Here is an 18,569-nt window from a genome sequence, read left to right as displayed (position 1 = left end):
CAATACTCTCCAGTACCTGATACAGATATTATTTATAATGCAAACCTTAAGACTCTCAGCTACCTGACAACTTTTTAGGATTACGCACCTTTAAAAGGTAGTACTCACCAATAATAGTTGTATAATTGGTGGTTCAAAAGATGCAATTTACCTTACTATCTGGAAGGATATGTAGTCACTTATAGTGATGGACAAAATAAAACTTTTGCTTTAGGTCCAAGGTGTTTTAAGTTGTGTCTCTGGTCACCAGCTAAGGTTCCCTTTATATTAGTTCTTATGTACATAGTTCTATCAATGCTGAACTTTCATTAACTACGTACCTATACTCAAGTGCCATCTGTGATTGAGAATTTACTGTTTGATTTTCCATCTACTTAGTTTTTTTCCTTTAACGAGTATATACATTTACATCTAAACACAGTAAAATTGGCCAAAGTTTGCGAAAATATTTAACTTTAATACTTAAACATATTAAATGCCAAAAAATTTTCACCAAGAGCCCATATATTTTCTGAAATTGGATGACTCTACAAAGAAGCACTGGAACCATATTTCTTTTCAGTTTCCACCCTGATCCTTTCCTCCTTGCATTTAACCTCTTGTCTAATCTCAACCTTAGTGATTTTTGGAAAAATGTATCATTGGTTTTACTCTGGTTTTGTTGTGTTTATTTGTTGTATGATTTGTCCAAGTTGCTCTTTAGAAACTTAATTCCAAATGTTTCTTTAGAAGCTTTTTCTGGAATTGTGTAGCTATGCCATAGTATGGTTAAAGGAGTACTATGGTGCTTTTTTTTTAATTAACCCTCCGTGCCCATGCGGCAAAATGAAACAAAACAAACTTTAACTCATCTGCCTACGTTCCCCCGTTGCTCTGATGTCGGTGTCCCATTCTCCGGTCCCTGTCTTCTTCCACTTCCTGCAGGTCGGTGAGTCACGCTGCTCTCAGCGTATCACCAGCCGCAGCGGGACATTGCTGCGGCTGGTGATACGCTAAGAGCAGCGTGACTCACTGACCCGAAGGAAGCGAAAGAAGACAGGGACAAGAGAATGGGACACCGACATCAGAGCAACGGGAGAACATAGGCAGGTGAGTTAAAGTTTGTTTTGTTTCATTTTGCAGCCTGGGCACGGAGGGTTCATAAAAAAAAAGTGCCATAGTACTCCTTTAACTTTTTGCAGTGGTCATGAATTTATCATGTCCATTTGGAAAAGGGGCTTGTTCTCAGAGTCTGACCTATTTACTATTGAATTCACAGAAAATCCTGTGAATAAATTACAGAAATTTCAACCAAGAAAAAAGCTGGTCAGAAAACTTTCCCAATCTGTGAATCCCCCTAGTAAATAAAGTTGAATCCTAAAGTTCTGAAACAACATTTCACACTGGTAAAAACCCAACACTCTTAGTAAATCAGGGCCATTATATCTATATTAGAGGCCTCTGAGTTCTGACAGTAACCAGATTCTGACAGAGTACTGACAGAGTCTGGAGGGATCCAAGTACTGAGAACAACCATGGATAGTCGTCTGGAGGGATCCAAATAACTAAGGTTCCTTTTACACTGCCATTATGACATGGCAGTGTGACTCACGTCAGGGGAGCCGGGGAGAATAGCGGGAGAAAAAATACTGCTTGCGACGTCTTTTTCTCCTGATATTCCAGTCAAAAAACAATGGCACCCGACAGACCCCATAATATTAAATGGGAGCCATCAGGAACCGTTTTTGCCCATTGTGCCCCATCACGAGAGCGGCTGTTAAAGGCACAAAAAGATACTTTAACGGCTGTTCTTGATGGGGCGCAACAACAGTGTGAAAGGGGCCTTACTCAACCATACACAGTCTTTTGAAGGCATTAAAAGAACTGTACCAAGGGTAGACACAATCATAAGTCACTAGAAATACCTCAGAAAAAAGGTTATGTTCAAGTTTGCAAACCATTGTCCATTTGTCCTAGCTTACAATTTATTGAATGTGGTTCTTATTATTCTCCCCAGCACCAACCAGCATAGTCCAGTGTTCTACATCCTGATCTCGTGTGGGCAAGACATTGACCCATTGTGGCTTCTTAATCGAATGGGACTACTGAAACTGAAGTCTGCTTAAGATAATTAAGGCCAGGACACAAAGTGCTACAAGCAGAAGTGTGGAAGGTCTGGAAGAAATATATATACAAGTGCAGACATTATGAATATTTTTTAAGCTTGCTTGTAATAGAGAACAATGTTCTTCCTGACCTAAAAATATCTTCAGCCACCTCTGCTCAGGGAAATGTCCAGGTCCCACCATGATGTGCATAAAGGAGTGCTTTAATGTGTGTTTGAATTGAAGTAAAGTACACCCATGGTTAATCCAATCTGCGTCTTTTTAAGTGATTCTATAGCTGTGCTTCCTGCCCCATAATTACCTCGGTACGTATGCACGACATGAGTATAGGGTGTACTGTAAAATGTAAAATAATTATAGCTGATTTGAATCTTGCAAAATGTGATTGAAATTAAGATGAGTAAATGAAGTCACAGTCGCATCACATAATTTACATGTTGGAATAGAGAGAATATAAACTTAGTTGATCACTTAAGGACCTGTTTATCAGGCACGCTTTATTAATGCATACGTTTGGATTAGGTTGTTTTTAGAATGTACAACTTTGTGGAAGGTCTGAGAACCTAGCATCAGTCTGGAAGGGAGAATATGGTATATATAATATATGACAAAAGAAAGTGGTCAATTACTTTATTAGACGGTTTAATATAACAGGTATTTAATAGCTTATGGAAAATAAGGAGGATCATCCCTTTACACTATATGGGCAAAAGGATTTATAGACACCTTCACATTATATCTGTAGGAGCAATTGGAGAATCTCATTCTTAATTCAAAATTATTAAAGGGGTACTCCACTGCCCCAGCGTTTGGAACATTTAGTTCCGAAAGCTGGGTGTGGGCTGCGGGGTCGTGATGTCACGGTCACGCCCCCTCAATGCAAGTCTATGGGAGGGGGCGTACGCCCCCTCCCATACACTTGCATTGAGGGGGCGTGGTCCTGATGTCATGACCCCACAGCCCGCACCCAGCTTTTGGAACTAAATGTTCCTGATGCTGGGGCAGTGGAGTACCCCTTTAAAGTAGAGTTGAACCCCCTCTCTTGGACTTATAATGTCTTCCACTTTTGTGGGAAGGCTATGTTCAAGATTCTGTGTCTGTTGGGAATTTTTGTCCATTTATCCAGTAGAGCATTTGGGAGGTGTCCACTGTAGTTTAGGTCAGGGATCTTTGCAGGCCAGTCAAAATATTCCACACGAAACTCAGTTCTCATGCCTTGCTTTGTGCACTGGGGCACAGCCATGCTAAAAAAAAAGTCCCTTCCTCAAAGTGTTCCCACAACAAAGTATAGAATTGTCCAAAATGTCTTTTACTGCTGGAGTATTAACATTTCTATTCACTTGAACTAAGGGGCTTTGGCTAACCCCTAAAAACAACCCACTGATGCTTGATTTTATTTACTTGTGGAAATGGGACTGAATGAAAAACTTGAATTCAATGGTTAAGAGGTGGGGCCCATTACTGTTGTCCATGTGGTCAATATGTCGTAACCGAGTACCAACGTACTAACTAAGTATTAACTTATCATCATCTTTTATAATGTGCAAGATTATAACACTGCCCCTTTTTACAAGAAGATAAATACAGTGAAACCTCTGCATAAAAAATGAAATCTTAAAATCTGTCACAGAAAATCTGCTCTGGATATGGAGGTGGCCTTTACAAAGAGGTGGTCTTCTGGAGATGTTTCATTGTATTATAATACTGCCCCTTATGTACAAGAATACAATGACTATAATATGGCCCTTTTGTAAGCAAATATAAAAGTCCGAGGGCTAAAACTCTATTTGAATGTTGCAGACACAATTTGGTGCAAAACAACAATACATATTTTTTTGCAGGCAGAGGCACAACTAGCAATTATTTTTTGAGGTACACAAGCTTTTCAATAACCCAAATGTAGTAGGAAACTTGAACTTAAACAGATAACAATTGTAGAACAAGCAGCAGTCTGTTTTCTGGAAGATGGTCACGTGGCACCAAAGAAGGCTGTTGGCTATTTCCCATACCAACTGTGCTACTGTGGGTCAATACTACTCCCTACCACAGCATGTCCAACCTAGGTCTTATTCACAGGGTTGCAGCAGCCACTTGTATTATGTTACCTTGGTGTCTCCAAGCGTCCTGGAGACAACTAGGCTACTGCCTTTTCTGTAGCTCCTGACCACCCTTCACTCCTGTTACGAGAATATTAAGCCTATAATTTTGACCTCTATATACAAGAATATTATTACTATTAGGGATGAGCGAATCGAATCGGATGAATCCAAATTCGTTACGAATTTCAGGAAAAATCACTTCATTAAACTCCATTTAGTGCGGTCCAGGCTCCAGGGCATCTAAAATGGCGGATCCACATGTAAGGACATGGGGAAAGGAATCCTGGGAAGGCGGTAACAAGGGTAGGCGGGATGACACTGAATCACATGCAGCATGCAGACTATCAGCAGCCAGCCACTCCTGTGATGTCACAGCCCTATATAATCGGCAGCCATCTTGCGGCCAGTCACTTCCGCCTTTTATTGCAGAGAGAGAGAGGGACAGAGAGCAGTGTGTGTTGCACAGAAAAGCATTTTACAGCAGCGATTCACCTCTCAGTCACATCAGTGTTTTATTGCGCAGAGAGAGGAACAGAGAGCTGTGTGTTGCACAGAACAGTTTTTTTTACAGCAGTGATTCACCTTAAGCCCAAATACAGCCTAGAAGCACTGATAGGGAAGGGAGTGAGATTGAGAGAGAAAGTGTAATTTTGGGTGTAATACACAGCAACTGTGTGCTGCAGCACTGGTGTGTACAACAACTAAAAAGCTAATACTAGCCAGCCAGTTAGGGTGAGCAGAGCACTAAAAGAATATTGTCCTCTATTAATTGTAACTTGTGCGTACATCAAAGTGGTGTACTATTTTGTTCCTGTTAAAGCCTTAAGGGCCTAGATACTGTGAAAGGCCAAGTAAAAGTACACACCTGCTGGTGTTGTACATAAATACTGTTTTAAGCCTACTGGAGCACATTGTCCTCCCCTCATAAGTGCATACCACATACATACATCTAAGTGGTGTACTATTTTGTTCCTGTTAAAGTCTTAAGGGCCTAGATACTGTGAAAGGCCAGGCAAAAGTACACACCAGCTGGTGTACTACCCTCATATACGCACTAAGTTTGTCAGGTAGAGAAGTGCCAGGACATGCACAGAGGAGTTGCAGAGGCCTAAATTCATCAGGCAGAGGTTGCAGCAGACTAGGGGTGGGTGGCAGCAGGAGTCGCAGCGAGAGGCTTCAGCTCCCGGTATCAACTAGCGGTCGTGTCTCGACCAGCAACCCATCTGCCATCATCGATTGGTTAACACGGTCATCCACTTCATCACAAGTGACATCTGACACTGCCTGTCAACAGTCGGTGGGTTCCTTAGACACAACCCTCAGTTGGCATAACACAGGAGCAGTCCCTGTCCTCCCATTGTCTCTGTCCTATGCTGTTCCCTCCCCCCACAGAAGTGTCTTATGATGTGGGTTCAGCTCCATAATTTAGTGAGGACGATCTACTAGAGAACAGTCAGCAGCTACTGCCCAGCCAAGAAGCAGCACTTCCCAGCACCAATGTCTGATGCATCAGAGTAGATTGACCATGGTGCCACACCAACACTTCACAAATATGGATAGTGCAAAACATATTTAAGGCACTGCTCCCCAGTTACAGACATTCCTACGCATCAGACCACAACTAAGTATTGAGGATTTGCATTAGCTAAAACTTAACTTTTAATAATATTCTTAGGATAAACATAAAATATATGTACCCAAATATTTTTTTTTTAAATCAAACAAAAGTAAAAGTGTGCAAAAAACACCATGTGCCACCTACACCACCAAGTATTGATGTGATGCAAAGACCTCTTAAAGTTTGAAGGGAACAACGTATGGTTCACTGTAACCGGTGGGGGTAAAAACTTCCCCTGTAAGGCCCTACTCTTGCATTATTAATTCGTTTCTTGGCAAGTGTTACTCACCCTAAAAAGGGCGGCCCCACACAGGAACCTCTCCCTATTTCCCCCTACAAACACTGACATTTCTCAAGGTTTTTAGGTGGAAATATAAAGATTTTTAGGTTTTTAGGGTGAGTAACAATTGCCAAGAAGGGAATTAATAGGGCGAGAGTAGGGCCTTACAGGGGAAGTTTTTACCCCTGCCTGCTACAATATACAATACGTTGTTCCCTTCCACCTTTTCGAGGAAAGTGTCACTCGTCTTAAAAAAAGGGTGGCCCTACACAGGAACCAATCCCTATTTCCAACTAAAAAACCCTCCTCATGAAGCTGCCTACTCCAGGCTGTGTTATTCAACCACTATATGTTCTCCTCATGCTGCTGCCACCTCCACGCTGGGTCATTCAGCCACTGTATGGTTTCCTCATGCTGCCATCACCTCCAGACTGTGTCATTCAGGCACTATGTGGTCTCCTCATGCTGCCGCAAACTCCAGGCTTTGTCATGCTGTCACCACCTCCACGCTGTGTGAATCAGCCACTATATGGTCTCCTCATGCTGCAACCACCTCCACGCAATGTAATTCAGCCACTATATGGTCTCCACATGCTGCCGCCACCTCCATGCTGGGTCATTCAGCCACTATATGGTCTCCTCTTTCTGTCGCCACCTCCACGCTGTGTCATTCGGCCACTATATGGTCTCCTCATGCTGCCGCCACCTCCACGCTGTGTCATTCAGCCACTATATGGTCTCCTCATACTGATGCCACCTCCAGGCTCTGTCATTGTGCTGCTCTGCGTCAGTGATTCAGATAGCAACGCCTCTGATCTGCATGTCATACTGAATAACAGTATTATTTCACTAACCCAGCACACACCTATGCTTGTTACAGCAAGGCAAAGTGTTCTGCACCCCTATTGAGACTCTCTGTAGGCCAGAAATAGCCGTTTTTAATAGCAATTCGCCGCAAAAAAATTCTGCCCAAAATTTTTTTGGGGGAAAATTAGGCGTTTGGCCGAATCAAATTTTTCAAAAATTCGCTCATCTCTAGTTATGACATACACATAAGAGCCCCTATTTGTATCCCATCTTGCCACCACACAACATTGTCACTCTGATTTGGCTTAGCTAATAATGCCAGCTTGTCTTTCACTTGTCTCTTTTTAATCCTTGCTCTTTTGTTCTGAACATGCAGTTGTGAAACATGCCAGGTGTTTCTAATAGTGACTCTGATTAGTCAATTATTGCTCCTGTTGTTTATCGCAGTCTCGCTGCAGGATGGAAGGCTCTGTGTGGCATAGAAATAGGATGCAGACCACTTGCACAGTGCTCTGCAGGCTTAGAATATTCTGTGGTTGACAGCAAACAGAAAGCACTCTGCCCACCTGGCTTGCTTCCGAATTAACCCATTAAATGTCTTGCCGACCCACCATATACTCTGATGGCATTCTGTCTGACCCGCTGTCATTCAAAGAGCTGTCACACATCTTTAATGACTCCTCACCCTGCCCAAGCCTTGTCATTGATGGATTAATATGTTAATGGATTTTATTCAGTTAATTTCTGATCATTTCAGCTCATTTGTATGTGCAAAGCTCTACAAGACATGTTCTTTTGACAATTTCCATAAAAAGCCTAAGACCGAGGAACCTTCTTTTCATGGGTCTTGACAGAGCAGGTGTTTTGTCAGTAGATTCCATGTCACCTCTTCCCTAAAGGCCCTCTGAAGGTGCAGAAGAGGAAAATTTTGTTATACTACTTGATATAAATTATTGTAGGGAAAGCTTTTCCTCCAGTAGAGGTCCACATATGAGGTGAAATCATCACAATGTTAATCTGTGAAATCCCCATAACTAGATGGCTTCCATGTTATAAAATGGTGTGCGATCTTGTGTAATGTACGCAATCCTTAAACAGCAGTTTGAGGGTGCATATTTTTGTGTCGAGATGTGTGCCAGTTGTTCATTTAGAAGCCCAGATCCTGGATCTAGAGGAGCATCTGGCAAACACTGAGACGTATTGACATCTTCGAGAGGAGTCTCCTGCTCACTGAGCAAGTACTCTCTAGGGTAAAGATGGGGGAGGATAGTGGGACGGAGGTGCAAGACAGTCAGGCAGCTGGGTTACAGTTAGAAAACGGGGTAGAGGGAAAAGTTTCAGGGAGGCTAGTCCTGAACTGGCACACCCCAACAAGTTTGCCTGGTTGACAGATAAGGGGGATGCCATTTCAGAGCTAGCAGTACTGCAGCAAGATACTGCCTCTGACCACCAGGGGGGTGTCTGCTCCAGTAAGGAGGGAAGGAGGAGTGCAGGGCAGGCCAGACAGGTATTGGTAGTGAGGGACTCAATTATTAGGGGGACAGACTGGTCGATCTGTCACAAAGAACGGGATCGCCAAACAGTGTGTTGTCTACCTGGCGCTCAAGTTTGGCACATCGCGGATTGGGTTGACAGGTTGCTGGGTTAACAACGGCCATGGTACATAACGGCACCAATGACAAAGTAAGAGAGAGGTGGAGTGTCCTTAAAAATGATTTCAGGGATTTAGGCTGCAAGCTTAAGGCAAAGACCTCCAAGGTAAAATTTTCTGAAATATTACCTGTACCACGAGCCACACCAGAGAGGCAGCGGGAGATCAGGGAGATAAACAAGTGGCTCAGAAGCTGGTGTAGTAAGAACTGGGCTGACTTCTCTGTTGGATACCGGCTCTACTGTAGGGACGGGCTGCACCTCAACGGGGAGGGTGCAGCTGTGCTAGGTGAGAAGATGGCTAGAAGGGTGGAGGAGTGTTTAAACTAGAAACTGGTGGGGAGGGAACCTACAACATAGGGGGGAAGATAGTGTAGATAGAGAGGGGGGACTTATTAATGTACCTGGGAGTGGAGCGGAGGGAGGGGTTACAATAGTTAACAGTGATAGACTTCATAGGAAAAAAAAACATACACCATTGAATTGCATGTTGACTAATGCCAGAAGTCTTACCAATAAAACTGACGAACTAAGGAGGATTATCACATAGTGGGTATAACAGAGACTTGGTTGGACGATAGGTGTCACTGGGCAGTCAACATACAGGGTTATAGTCTATTCAGGAAGGATCGGACAAAACGGAAAGTGGGAGGAGTTTGTCTTTATGTAAAGTCCAGTCTGAAGGTCGCACTGCGGAATGATATACGGGAGGGAAACGATGTGGAGTCATTATGGGTAGAAATATATGGAGGTAAAAATAAAAAAATTCTGATAGGGGTTTGCTATAAGCCACCAAACATAATGGTAGAGGCAGAAGATCAATTACTGAGGCAAATAAGGTAGCAAATCCAAATGATGCGATAATAATAGGGGACTTTAACTATCCTGATATAAATTGGGAGACAGAGACCTGTGAATCTCATAAAGGAAACAGGTTTCTGACTATAGCTAAAGACAATTATCTGTCCCAAATGGTGCAGGGCCCGACCAGAGGGGGCACCCTGCTAGACTTAATATTAACAAACAGACCTAACAGAGTAACTTATGTGCAGGTAGAAGGACACCTAGGAAATAGTGATCATAATATAATACATTATAGCTTGATCTTCAATAAGGGAACCTCTCGAGGGGCCACAAAAACATTGAAATTTAGGAAGGCAAAGTTTGATCAACTCAGAGAAGCCCTTAACAATATAAAATGGAATAGTGTCCTCAAAACAAGAATACTAACACTAATTTGGAGACTTTTAAGAATATTTTAAATTCTCACTGTAAGAGGTATATACCTTATAGAAATAAAGAATCAGGACAAAATGTAAGCATTTAAACTACTAAAACAGTACGGCAGTGAAGAAGCATTAGAAAAGCTGTAGAGAAAAATGTAAATTATGTAAAAAACAGATAAAAGCCGCAAAAATAGAGACATAAAGATTCTTTGCCAAAGAGAGTAAAACTAAATCCAAAATGTTCTTTAACTATATAAATAGCAAAAGGGTCAAAAATGAAAGTGTTAACTCTTTAAAAATGATGAGGAAGAAATTATGGACGTGGCTCAGGAAAAATCAAACCTATTAAACAAATTCTTTTCCACTGTATTCACCGAGGAAAAAGAAATGCCAGGTGAAATTCTGCAAGATAAGGTAAACTCCCCAGTACAGGTCACCTGTCTAACCCAGGAAGAAGTACAGTGCCGCATACAAAAAATCTAAATAGAAAAATCGCCAGGTCCGGATGACATTCACCCTTGTGTTCTAAAGGAATTAAGTAATGTAATACACAGACCCCTCTTTTTAATATTCAAGGACTCTATAGTGACAGGGAAGGTTCCCCAGGACTGGCACATAGCAAATGTGGTGCCAATATTTAAAAAGAGACCAAAAGATGACCCCGGGAATTATAGACCTGTTAGTTTAACCTCCGTTGTAATAACATTGTTTGAGGGTTTTCCAAGAGATGCAATTTTGGAGTATCTTGATAAAAATAAATGTTTGGCTCCTGTGACGACTGGTTCTGCCAGAACCCGTAGGGTTAATGATTTCTAGCCCTGTTATTTGTTTTGGTTGCTGGGATGACACCTCTGTGCTCCTGGGTGTGGTTAAGCTTGCTGAACTAATTAGAGTCCTCCTGGTTGCAGCTCAGCCATATATAAGGAGGCCATTTTCAGTCATACTCTCTGCTTTTGATGGTTCTTAGTAACTTACCTAGCTATCTCTGTTCTCATTCTGTTTATTCTGGTTTTGTGACTTTTGGCTTGGCTTTTGACTTCCCTTTGATACTCCGCTACTGTACTCCGTGCTCTCGAGGTTTAGACTCGGCCTTCTGACTACGTATTTTTTGTGTGCGTGTTTAGGTTTCTTTTCTGTTAGTCGTGTACCTCCAGCCTTTCCCAACCTTTTGTCAGTTTTTTAGTTTGTTGTTTTGACTTTTTGACTGTCCCTCACTTATTTAGGAAGGGACTGTCACCGTGGTTACAGACCTGTCGTCTAGGGCAGGTACGTAAGTAGGCAGGGACAGGGGAGTGGGCGAGAATGGTGTGCACTCCTTCCCTGCCCAGACATCACATTATCACAAGCCCAACTATAGCATCGGTTTTGTTGTTAGTCATGGACCCCATGACAGCTCTTGTTGCTCAGATGCAGAACCTAACTCAGTTGATCCAGGATTTAGCTGAGAAGGTACAGCAAGAGTCGTCTTAATCTCAGTCTAGAATAAACCAGGACTTGATTGAGAGGCTTGAACATCAGGAGCAGCTGAATCAGAGGTTGTTGTCAAGAATCTTGGAACTTGAGTCTTCACACTCAATTGTTCCTAGTTCTCTTTCAGCTCTTTTGGAACCTCAAGTTAGTCTTCCTGGGTGTTTTTCATGGAACCAAAAAGCTTTTAAAACCTTTTGTGAAAGTTGCAAGCTATACTTTTGGTTAAGACCCCATTTGTCTGGTACTGAGGCCCAAAAAGTTGGTATTATTATGTCTCTTTTGCAAGGAGGTCCCCAAGAGTGGGTATTTCCTCTTGATCCTGATGCCCCTGAGTTGTCCTCTGTGGACTCTCTTTTTGCTGGTTTGGGTCTTCTGTATGCAGAACCTGACCGAGCGGCATATGCTGAGTCTCAGCTGCGTACATTAAAACAGGGACTTATACCTGTCGAGGAATATTGAGCAGATTTTAGGAAGTGGAGTGGGGCTTCCAAATGGAACACCCCAGCTTTGATTTGTTAATTCAGACTGGGGTTATCTGACATCCTGAAGGACATGCTGGTGACCTACCCCTCTCCTGACACCTTAGACCAAGCTATGACTTTAGCGCGTGAACGCAGACGAGAATGTTGCTCCTCCTCTGTCTCTCCATTTTTTCCTGTCTCCTCTTCTGTTTCCAATCGTCAACTGGTGTCTGAGGAGGAAGCCATGCAGCTTGGCTCCATCCCTACTCCAGAAAAGCGTAACCTATAGGGTTAATGATTTCTTGCCCTGTTGTTTGTTTTGGTTGCTGGGATGATGTTCTGTGCTCCTGGGTGTGGTTTAGCTTGCTGAGCCAATTAGAGTCCTCCTGGTTGCAGCTCAGGCATATATAAGGAGGTCCTTTTCAGTCATTCTCTGCTTGTGATAGTTCTTAGTAACTTACCTAGCTATATCTGTGCTCATTCTGTTTATTCTGGTTTTGTGACTTTTGGCTTGGCTTTTGACTTCCCTTTGATACTCTGTTACTGTACTTCGTTCTCTCCAGGTTTAGATTTGGCCCTCTGACTACATATTTTTGTGTGTGCGTGTTTAGGTTTGTTTTCTGTTAGTCGTTTACCTCCAGCCTTTCCCGATATTTTGTTAGTTTTTTAGTTGTTTATTGTTTTGACTTTTTGACTGTCCCTCACTTATTTAGGAAGGGACTGTCACTGTGGTTATGGACCTATCATCTAGGGCAGATACGTAAGTAGGCAGGGACAGGGGAGTAGGCGAGAATATTGTGCACTCCTTCCCTTCCCAGATGTGACAACTCCATATCAGCATGGCTTTATGAGGGATCGGTCCTGTCAAACTATCAGCTTTTATGAGAAGGTGAGCTCCAGACTGGACCAGGGGGAATCGCTGGGTGTCGTATATATGGATTTTTCCAAAGCATTTGATACGGTGCCACATAAAAGATTGGGAGAATCCAATATGTGGGATGTACGACGGGTGCACTGAAAGTGAGAGTTCGCAGGCACCTGTCAGACATCCCCCATTTTAACTCCCGGCACGTATCCATGGTGAGTCGACATTGTGCAGAGATGCATTCTGGATCTACTCGCAGCCTATATGTTCAGGGCATAGAGAAAGTGACTATGCCTCTGCGTGGTGGAGACCACAGAAAAAAGTTACTTGACCGTGAGGTGTTTTGGATTTTGAAACTCGACACTAGGGCTCCTAGGGGTTTGAACAAAAGGCAAGACACCATGCTATATTATTAGATTGGTATATAATGTAGTATATTTCTTGTTAGTTCGTCTTATTTTTCGAACTTCCTTGATGTCCTGCCCTTGTCCCTACCCCCCTACCAAAACTTACCTATATAGGGTTGTTATAACTTAATATATTAATATATTATATAGTTATTTCATATTCCCCCTTTTCCGTACAGTATACTATACAATTTGGTCTAGTCCTCCTGTCCCATGGATTGACATTTCCCATAGGTCTACATCTACCACTATATATGTTTTCTTCATATACATTTTCTATTTTTTACATATATCATATTTAATTACTTGTGGTGCTATAGACTTTGGGTGTGTAGCCCTTTTTCCTTCCTCCTTTTTGGTTTTTTTTTTTTTTATAGAACCTAGATATTTTCCCATGGATCGTCCCACACCCACCTATACAAATAGCCAGTGTTTATATCATATCTATATTAACTTATTTCTATTTTTTGTTATTTCTTTGGCTATTGTTTTCGGATGTGGGATATATCCACGGGATTGGATCTTAACTTATATATTTATTTTTTAGTACATCTGTACCAAGTCCTTCTCTCTTTTTCTAATACATCAATATTATTTACCATACCTGAAGTGACTTGTGTTTGATATCTCAAAAATGATTATGGTTCTGGTTCTATATTGTGTTTTACACTGACTAATCTAAACACACCTAGGATATGATTGACAGTCTATATTACCATGTGGTTTTAAACTATTGATTTATTATGTTTTTTATATATGTTGGTAAAGTCTCCATCCCTGGTATTTTTGATCATGTACACTATCAATTTTTGTTTATGTAATTTCACTGCTAATTTTATATGTGAGTCATGTACATTCTGTTTAGTGTTCTTTTCCTCCCTCCCCCATTTGTGTCTAGTGTGAGCACAGATGTCAGTCTGGCCCTTGTGTGTGGGTGTGCGCCGCCCAGTCCCACTCAGGTGTTTTCACCTGGTGAGGTGGGCGGTGCCGCCTACTATAAGAACCGAACTGATCTGAGTATACCATTGTATGACTAAGGCGACCAAGGTTGCTGAAACGCGTCACTTTACTCCATGATCCGTGTTGCTGTTTGCTGTGTGTATCTTCAATAAATTTACACCTTGCATCGTGCTTTGTGCTGGACATTCCTCTATTTCTATTGTTCGTCTTCGTGGTGTCCGCACGAGTCCGTGCACTGAGGCGGCGGTGGAGAGCTGGATGACCTTTGCATCTCTATAATCTACCGGACTATCCGTGCACCCACCATATTATCCCGGAGATTCGTTTTCAGGAGCGAAAATGGCTACTAGTGCCTGCCTGAAACCCGTGGATGACGACCGCCAAGCACGCATCGCAAAGATGTCTCTGATGTTCAACATGCAAGACACAGGTACGAGAGCAACAGTGGATCTTAAGATCTTAATGGAGGAATTGGAGAGGGCTCTTACCAAGGAGACCCGTATTTGGTGGGATGTTTCCACCCTCAAAAAATACGTTGAAAACAACATGGTTCCCAGAGGACTACGACTTAGAAAGTTTCCTACCACCGTGTTTGGGGAGCAGTTCAAAGTCGATTGGGAACAACTTATGACAGAATCATCACTTAAATTTATGAAGTTAATTATTGCATACGAAGAACAAGCTCTATTGGAAGCTGATGAGAATATTACAAAATTGCAACTGTCACTACAACAATATGAAAATCACCCCGCTTTCATGGAGCAGGACAGTAAAATTAAAGAAAATATCGCTAAAGCTGAGTCAACCATTACAGAGATCAAACAGAAAAAGTTCATGAGGGATCTGCAGGATTATCAAACCAGTACAGTTTACCAGTGGCCAACCATGGATAACAGACCTATCCCTAAATCCATCCTAAAAAAGAGTCGTGGGCGTAAGCATACCTCTAAGAATAAGAATCCTGTTCCCGCTAAGGACTCTAGAGTCAGTTTTTCATGCACGGATGGCGACTCCTTAGATTCCGGAGATCAGACCAACGCCTCTGGACCTGTCACTCCGGCAGCTTCCTCCTCCCCGTTACCCACGTCATCCCAGGTATCGGTGAGTCGCTCTACGTCATCAAAAAACGCCGAGCGGGGAGGAAGCACCGGGCGTCCAAGAAAAAGCCCGCGGTCTTACAGGAGGAGGTGAGCTCAATACCCGTTTTCAACCTATCGGCAAAGATACTATCTTCTCATGAACTGAGCGTTCTCTCAAAAGGACTTACCTTTGCACCTTCTTGTCGTTTCAACTTATTTAACACTCTGTTGGACGTTAACAAGTTAGTGAGAGACATTACGATCAAAAAGCACTTTCATAATATGTCCGATAGTTATGTTGATGCCGATACAAATAGTGTTTTTAATACAAGTAATTTGCATGATAAAGTGGTCACGTCTGATAACTATGTTACAGATATTAGTATGCTCCCTCCTAGGTCTAATGTCAACCAATATACATACACTTTTAGTGATCAATGTATTGCCTCTGAGTTACAACAACTGCACAATGTGTCTTATACTGATGGGGTACCTGAATTTGCTGTGTCCAACCCGGATTTTTATCCGATAATGTCGAGGACTCCCGTTCTTGATCACTTTCAAGAAGTGGTGGAACGGGAGTTATTAATGCTATCCAAAAGGAAAAATTGCAAACCAGCTGGTAATTTATCCCCCCAAGAAAAGGTGGCGCTTGACCACCTCAGCAAGTCGGACGATATTATCGTCCGGCAGGCTGACAAAGGGGGGGCAGTTGTAGTCCTCGACAAAGGACTCTATCACAAATTGAATATGATTATGTTGCAAGATACTACCACCTATAAAGTATTATCTGGTGACCCCACCAGTCCTTTTAGACTTATCTTGGATAACCTTGTGGATCTTGGGGTAGCCAATGGATTCATTGACCAACGTCAAGCTGAATATATTAAAATCAAATACCCTACGATTGCTATATTCCATTCGCTCCCCAAGATCCACAAGGGTGTATTTCCTCCACCTATGAGACCTATTGTAGCAGGGATATCTTCCCTCAATGAAAGAATGTGCTCATGGGTTGATAACCTGCTTCAACCTTTGATCGGTCAAATTCCGGGATATATTAAAGACACCGGACATATTTTGACTATGTGTGAGGATATAACTTGGCAAGACAATTATATTTGGATAACTGCTGATGTTACCTCTCTTTATTCAGTTATACCTCACACATTAGTCAGACCTGCTTTGAATTGGTTTCTGAAAACATATTCGCAGTATTCGGCTGATCTCTGCGAATATGTTATCTTAGTGGTAGAGTTTTTACTAACACACAATTTTTTCAAATTTGACCTACATTTCTATTTACAAACGACTGGGGCGTCGATGGGGGCGAAGTTCTCCCCCTCTCTCGCCAACATTTACATGTGTTGGTGGGAGAGGGAGACTATCTTCGCCCCCACCAACCCTTACTCCTCATCCATTTCATTTTACGGCCGTTACATCGATGACCTTATATTTATATGGAATTCGGATGTGGCGACCGTTGATTTATTTTCAGATTATTTGAATGACAATGCTCTTAATTTGAAATTTACTACGTTATCTCATGTCCCCACTGTCTCCTTCCTGGACCTCTATCTGACTGGTGATATTATCACCGGTAGGATAGTGACGTCCACGTATAGGAAGGAGACCGATGTGAACTCTATTCTAAGAGCCGACTCATGCCACCCCACCCACGTAACAAAAAATTTGCCCGTGGGTGAGATGATTCGTGCGAGACGTAATTGTTCTAGAGAGGAGGACTTCGATCGTGAGGTCGGAGTCATCTCATCTCGGTTGAAATCAAGAGGCTACCACGATCGGCACATTCAACGGGCGATAAACATTGCCCGCGACCGTGATCGCCCAAAACTCTTATCTGGTGGTAAGCGATTGTCCTGTCCCACCAATGACAATAGTGCGGGGATGCAAAGACATCACCCCATTACGTTCGTGACCCAGTATAGCGATGATTTCTGTGCTATCCGCAATATAATACAGAAATATATCCCTATGATTTTAGGTGATCCGTCCTTTTCTGAAATATTCACTGGCGGCTTCAGATGTATTTCTAAGAAGGCTAAAACTATATCTAATAAAGTGTCTCCCAGTCTCTTTTTGAACACTAGATGTCACAAGACCAATTGGTTGCAACACCGGGGCTCGTTTAGATGTGGTCATGGCAGATGCACTTGCTGTTCTATTATGCTCAACAGCACGAGCTTCGTGTCAGCATCCAATGGTGAACAATTTAATATGACACAATTTGTCAATTGCAGCACACACCATGTTGTTTATCTCATCACGTGCCGGGAATGCAACATCCAATATGTGGGATGTACGACGGGTGCACTGAAAGTGAGAGTTCGCAGGCACCTGTCAGACATCCCCCATTTTAACTCCCGGCACGTATCCATGGTGAGTCGACATTGTGCAGAGATGCATTCTGGATCTACTCGCAGCCTATATGTTCAGGGCATAGAGAAAGTGACTATGCCTCTGCGTGGTGGAGACCACAGAAAAAAGTTACTTGACCGTGAGGTGTTTTGGATTTTGAAACTCGACACTAGGGCTCCTAGGGGTTTGAACAAAAGGCAAGACACCATGCTATATTATTAGATTGGTATATAATGTAGTATATTTCTTGTTAGTTCGTCTTATTTTTCGAACTTCCTTGATGTCCTGCCCTTGTCCCTACCCCCCTACCAAAACTTACCTATATAGGGTTGTTATAACTTAATATATTAATATATTATATAGTTATTTCATATTCCCCCTTTTCCGTACAGTATACTATACAATTTGGTCTAGTCCTCCTGTCCCATGGATTGACATTTCCCATAGGTCTACATCTACCACTATATATGTTTTCTTCATATACATTTTCTATTTTTTACATATATCATATTTAATTACTTGTGGTGCTATAGACTTTGGGTGTGTAGCCCTTTTTCCTTCCTCCTTTTTGGTTTTTTTTTTTTTTATAGAACCTAGATATTTTCCCATGGATCGTCCCACACCCACCTATACAAATAGCCAGTGTTTATATCATATCTATATTAACTTATTTCTATTTTTTGTTATTTCTTTGGCTATTGTTTTCGGATGTGGGATATATCCACGGGATTGGATCTTAACTTATATATTTATTTTTTAGTACATCTGTACCAAGTCCTTCTCTCTTTTTCTAATACATCAATATTATTTACCATACCTGAAGTGACTTGTGTTTGATATCTCAAAAATGATTATGGTTCTGGTTCTATATTGTGTTTTACACTGACTAATCTAAACACACCTAGGATATGATTGACAGTCTATATTACCATGTGGTTTTAAACTATTGATTTATTATGTTTTTTATATATGTTGGTAAAGTCTCCATCCCTGGTATTTTTGATCATGTACACTATCAATTTTTGTTTATGTAATTTCACTGCTAATTTTATATGTGAGTCATGTACATTCTGTTTAGTGTTCTTTTCCTCCCTCCCCCATTTGTGTCTAGTGTGAGCACAGATGTCAGTCTGGCCCTTGTGTGTGGGTGTGCGCCGCCCAGT

General features: G+C 42.0%; 1 protein-coding gene across 11 annotated transcripts in view; it reads left to right on the top strand.

The window, feature by feature from the left end:
* ZNF536 (zinc finger protein 536) overlaps positions 1 to 18,569 on the top strand; it is a 723,850-nt gene that overhangs the window by 89,961 nt on the left and 615,320 nt on the right. For 3 of the 11 annotated variants that reach the window (XM_056525662.1, XM_056525661.1, XM_056525659.1), the window contains exon 2: positions 1,997 to 2,410. The exons of the other annotated variants lie outside the window; for them this stretch is intronic. The gene's annotated coding sequence lies outside the window, so the exon portion shown is untranslated. The remainder of the gene's footprint in view (positions 1 to 1,996; positions 2,411 to 18,569) is intronic. 11 annotated transcript variants of the gene reach the window in all.

Source organism: Hyla sarda, chromosome 6 (genome assembly GCF_029499605.1).
Source record: "Hyla sarda isolate aHylSar1 chromosome 6, aHylSar1.hap1, whole genome shotgun sequence".
Classification (NCBI taxonomy): domain Eukaryota; kingdom Metazoa; phylum Chordata; class Amphibia; order Anura; family Hylidae; genus Hyla; species Hyla sarda.
This window is presented reverse-complemented; position numbering and strand designations above follow the sequence as displayed.